Below are 6000 nucleotides of genomic sequence, written 5' to 3' on the forward strand. Positions count from 1 at the left end.
ATGAATTCCAGTCTGGCCTTTCTGTCGGTCTGGAAGGCTCCGCCGGACCTGCGCTTTGCTCAAAGGAATTCTGTCTCTGCCCACAGCTACCGAGCGACAGACCTTTGGGCCCGGTCCACCCGAGGTCCAGCCAAATCCTCCGCTGCCCCCAGCCCGGGCATTATTCACAGCTGAAACCGCCCCCCAAAAAAACTCAGCCTCCTCCTCACTGACCCAGGTGTTCTGAAACCCCCCTCCCTCGTTCCTTCTTTGCCCACCGCCATCAACAGCTGTTCCCAATTGCGCCGGCTGGGATTTGCAGCCGGAAAATTCTTTTTTTCTTCTTCCCAGCAGCGCAAGTGGAAATGCAGGCTGCCGGGCGGGGTGTCAAGTCTGGGGGGGCCAACTCCCCCTGCGTTGCAGGCCCCACAGATTGCCGTTTCTGTCCCCCCCCCATGGGCCAGCCCCAGGCGTTCCCAGGCACTGCCTGAGCAGCCTTTACAGGGGTCGCTGGAGTGGAGGTGGCCAATATCCCCCCCCCGGAAGATCAAACCTGAAGTGTCTGGACGGAAACAGGGCCCGCCACAGATGAGTTTAACAGAGGAGTCTCCCGGCAGCTGCCCAGAAATGCCCCACATGCTCAGCAGCAGTGGGTGTGCCATGTGCCTGGCCCAGCCGGCCTGCTGAGGGCAGCTCGGAGGCAGTGAGCTCCAGTGGTCAGAGCAAGGGGGGTGAGCTCTGAAGACGGGTGGGGGTGTGTGGATCCAATGCTTCCTCTCAGCTGTGGCGTCTTGTGAGCAAAAACTCTACTTTGTGAGCTACTGGGCATTAAAGTTGTGAGTGAGCGATTGGGCTACGGCATACATTAGTTTGCTCTGGAGCCAGAGGCTAGAAAACTGTGAGCTGCCTCACACTCACTCAGCTTAGAGGGAACACTGCTCTGGAGCCCTCCTTCCTGAGCAAAGGCAAGAATGTGTGAGCCGGAGGCTAGAAAACTGTGAACTGCCTCACACTCACTCAGCTGAGAGGGAACACTGCTCTGGAGCCCTCCTTCCTGAGCGAAGGCAAGAATGTGTGAGCTGGAGGCTTAAAAACTGGGAGCTGGCTCACACTGACTCAGCTCAGGGGGAACACTGGTCCCTTCCAATGCTCCCTCTAAGCTGTGGCGTCTTGTGAGCAAAAATCCTACTCTGTGGGCTCCGGGCATGAAAGTGGTGAGCGAGCGATTTGGCTGCGGCATCAATCAGGTTGCTCTGGGGCCATCCCTTCCTGAGCGGAGACAAAAAAATGTGTGAGCCGGAGGCTACAAAACAGTGAGCTGGCTCACACTGACTCAGCTGAGAGGGAACACTGGCCGCAATGCTCCCACTAAGCTGTGGAGTCCTGTGAGCAAAAATCCTACTCAGCGGGCTCCTGGCATTAATGTTGTGAGCCAAGTGATTTGGCCGCTTCATCAATTCGTTTGCTCTGGAGCCCTCCTTCCTGAGCGAAGACGAAAATGTGTGAGCTGGAGGCTAAAAAAACTGTGAGCTGGCTCACACCGACTCAGCTGAGAGGGGACACTGGGTGGAACACCCCCTTGGCCCCACTGAGTCTTACAGGGACGCCGTTTGCCAGGCGATGACGGGGATTGAATCTCAGGCCAGGAGACGTTTTGACTGCCCGTTTCCGCTCCTGGTCAGCTGGCGGCAGCCCTAGATGGAGGGGTAGTGGAACACAAAGGATGAAAGAATGAACACGACCTCCGAGCTACACCAGTTTGGTGTCTTGGTTAAGTGTGCGGACTCTAATCTGGGAGAACCGGGTTTGATCCCCCACTCCTCCACTCGCACCTGCTGATGTGACCTTGGGTCAGTCACAAGCTCTGGCACAGCTGTCCTTGAAAAAGAGCCGTTTGTGTCAGAGCTCTCTCAGCCCCACCCACCTCGCAGGGTGTCTGTTGTGGGGAGGGGGAGGGAAAGGAGTTTGTAAGCCGCTCTGAGACTCCAAGTGAAGGGCAGGGTATAAATCCAATCTTGTCCTCGTCCTCCTCGTCCTCCTCGTCCTCCTCGTCCTCTTCTTCTTCTTCTTCTTCTTCTTCTTCTTCTTCTTCTTCTTCTTCTTCTTCTTCTTCTGAGTTTGTGTGAGCCAGCTCACAGTCTTTTAGCCTCCGGTTCACACCTTTAATGGAGCTGCGGTGGCTCAAGTGGTTAAGACGCTGAACTGCAGGCTGTGGAAGGTAAGTTTCGGTGGGAAGGTAACAGCGTTCCGTGCGCCTCGGTGTCTAGTCATGCCGGCCACATGACCACGGAAATGTCTTCGGACAGCGCCGGCTCTTCGGCTTTGAAACGGAGATGAGCACTGCAACCCTAGAGTCGGATTTGACTGGCTTTCGAGCAAGGGAACATTTACCCAGGTAGCGGCCACTGCCAAGGCAGCCTTTTACCACCTTCGGCTGATTTAGGCAGTTGGTCCCCTTCCTCGAGCGCAATGATCTGGCTTTAGTGATCCACGCTATGGTCACCTCGAGACTAGACTACTGTAATGCTCTCTACATGGGGCTGCCCTTGGGGGAACTTCGGAAGCTGCAGCTGGTGCAGAATGCGGCAGCCAGGTTGTTGATGGGTCTCCCCAGGTGGGAGCACATCCAGCCTGTGCTGAAGTCATTGCCCTGGCTTCCAATAGTGTTCCGGATTCGCTTCAAGGTGCTGGTTTTGACCTTTAAAGCCCTCAATGGTCAGGGGCCTGCCTACCTGAGGGACCGCCTCTCCCCGTACATTCCCCCAAGAGCACTACGGTCTGGATCACAACACCGCCTGCACCCCCCCCCGGGCCTAGGGAGGCCAGGTTGATGGTAACCAGGACCAGGGCATTCTCCCTGGTGGCGCCAACGCTGCAGAACGAGCTCCCTAATGAAATTAGAGCCCTATGGGACCTCCAGCAGTTCCGCAGAGCGGTGAAAACTGAGCTGTTTCACCAAGCGTTTAAATAAGAACTGACTGCACCAACTGGGTCACACTACCACTTTACTATAGGACGCTGCTGTATTTATTTATTGTATTTTATATCTGTAAGTGCTGGTTTTATATTGTATGTTGTTTTAAATTGTTGTAAGCCTCCTTCTGCGGGAGGGCGGGGTAAAAGTCCAAGTAAATAAATAAATAATACCTTTACCTAGCCCTAGAGCCAGTTTGGTGTGGTAGTTAAGTGCGTGGACTCTAGTCTGGGAGAACCGGGTTTGATTCCCCACTCTTCCACTTGTACCTGCTGGATGACCTTGGGCAAGCCGTAGCTCTGATCAGGGCTGTTCTTGAAAGGGCAGTCCTCGAAAGAGCTCTCTCAGCCCCACCGACCTCACAGGGTGTCTGTTGTGGGGAGGGGAAGGAAAAGGAGTTTGTAAGCCACTCTGAGACACCTTTGGGTAGTGAAGAGCCGGGTATGAATCTAATCCTTCTTCAAGGATAGTTCTCAGCCCCACCTCCCTCACAGGGTGTCTGTTGTGGGGAGGCGGAGGGAAAGGACTTTGTAAGCCGCTCTGAGACTCCGACTGAAGGGTGGGGTTTAACTCCAATCTCCTCTTCCTCTCCGTTTTGGGCCATTGGCCTGATTCAACATTGGCTTCTCTTATGTTCTTATGTTCTACATATAGGAAATAATGGAAATATACATGGAAATACATTACGTTGAAGTACTGATTATTTTACCATGTTTCGATTTGTTATGATACTCTTTTGCTAAGACACTCTTAGAACCAGTTTGGTGTACTGGTTAAGTGCGTGGACTCTAATATGGGAGAACCGGGTTTGATTCCCCACTCCTCCACTCGCGCCTGCTGGATGACCTTGGGCAAGCCACAGTTCTGACAAGAGCTGTCCTTGAATAAGAGCTGTTTCTGTCAAAAGCTCTCTCAGCCCCACCTGCCTCACAGGGTGTCTGTTGTGGGGAGGGGAAGGGAAAGGAGTTTGTAAGCCGCTCTGAGACTCCAAGTGAAGGGAAAGGGGTATCAATCCAATCTCCTCCTCTTCTTCTTCTTCTTTTTTGGTTTAGTGAGCCAGTTTGGTGTAGTGGGTTAAGTGTGCGGACTTTATTTTGGGAGAACCGGGTCTGATTCCCCACTCCTCCTCCACTCGCACCTGGCTGGATGACCTTGGGCAAGCCATAGTTGTGATAAGAGCTGTTCTTGGAAAAGAGCAGTTTGTGTCAAGAGCTCTCTCAGCCCCACCTGCCTCCCAGGGTGTCTGTTGTGGGGAGGGGAAGGGAAAGGAGTTTGTAAGCCGCTCTGAGACTCCTTTGGGTAGTGAAGGGCCATGGGGTATAAATCCAATCTCCTCTTCTCCTTTCGTGTTTTATATTCTTTTTATTATGCAATGTCCTTTAAAATGGATGTAACAAATGAGGTTTTATGCTTCCCGCCTTTCCCTTTGTCCTTTTTCATTTTGTATCCCCTTAAACGGTACACTAAAAATATTTCTGGAATGGGGGAGGCTGGAACATGTGCCCCACCCCCTCCAAGGTCTATGGGGCAGGTACCCCAGGAAGAAACCTGACGCTGGGTAGCCTAAGTTCCCTTGGTCACTGGAGGGACCACTAGAGGGAGATGGCAAAAGGGGGGGGGGAACGCAAAAGCCAGGGACCACCTGTTTGGGCCCAGCCATGAGTTCTCCAGCCCGGGCGTCCTCTCTTGAGTTCTCTGCTTGGCCTTTGACCCAGGAACCACAAACCCCAGAACCTTCCGGTCAGGGCCTGAAACAGCTTCTCTGTGTCTCTCCCCCCCCCCCCCCAAAACTTGATTCACTATTGAACATCCAGTCTGGAGAACACGAATGCCCCCACGTCAGCCTCTAGCATTTGGATTAGCCCGAAGAAAAGGTTCCGGCTTCCCAATCGGTCGGAGATCCGAAAAGGAACCATTCTCCACTCAGTCACGGGGCAGTGTTCCCTCTAAGCTGAGTTAGTGTGAGCCAGCTCACCGTTTTTTAGCTCCGGCTCACGCATTTTTGCCTTCGCTCAGGGAGGACGGCACCAGAGCAAACTCATTTCATGCAGCCGCCAAATCGCTCGCTCACAACTTGAATGCCGGTAGCTCACAAAGTAGAATTTTTGCTCACAAGACTCCACAGATTAGAGGGAGCATTGGTCATGGGAGACGGCTGGGTCACTTTGGGCCGTCACATGCCAGAAGAAGAAGAAGAAGAAGAAGAAGAAGAAGAAGAAGAAGAAGAAGAAGAAGAAGAAGAAGAAGAAGAAGAAGAAGAAGAAGAAGAAGAAGAAGAAGAAGAGACTGGATTGATACCCCGCCCTTCACTTGGAGTCTCAGAGGGGCTTACAAACTCATTTCCCTCCCCCTCCCCACAACAGACACCCTGTGAGGTCGGTGGGCTGAGAGAGCTCTGACACAAACTGCTCTTTTTCAAGGACAGCTGTGCCAGAGCTTGTGACTGACCCAAGGTCACATCAGCAGGTGCAAGTGGAGGAGTGGGGACTCAAACCCGGTTCTCCCACATTAGGGTCCGCACATGCGGTCATGCCCTCAGCGGCTCATCTTTTTTGAACCACATAAGACGTGGTTTTGAGTCCAGGGGCACCTCTAAGACCAACAAGGTCTTATTCAAGGTATATGCTTTTGTGTGCAATACTATTCTAGGACCCAGTGGAATTCAGGTGGTGGTGGTGGTGGAGAAGACGGAGGAGGAGGAGGAGGAGGAGGAGGAGATTGGATTTATACCCTTCCCTTCCCTCTGAGTCTCAGAGCAGCTTACAAACTCCTTCCCCTTCCCCTCCTCACAGCAGACACCCTGTGAGGTAGGTGGGGCTAAGAGAGCTCTTTCGAGGACTGCTCCTGAGAGAACAGCTCTGAGAGAACTCGTGACTGACCCAAGATCACACCAGCAGCTGCATGTGGAGGAGCAGGGAATCAAACCCGGTTCTCCCAGGTCAGAGTCCATGCTCTTAACCAGAAAACCCAGCTTTTAACCGGACAACCCAGCCATCCCATTTCTGATCTAGATTTATACCCCGCCCTCCACTACCTGAAGGAGTCTC

The sequence above is a fragment of the Gekko japonicus genome, unplaced genomic scaffold (assembly GCF_001447785.1).
Source record: "Gekko japonicus isolate JY-2015 unplaced genomic scaffold, Gekko_japonicus_V1.1 scaffold1280, whole genome shotgun sequence".
Lineage (NCBI taxonomy): Eukaryota > Metazoa > Chordata > Lepidosauria > Squamata > Gekkonidae > Gekko > Gekko japonicus.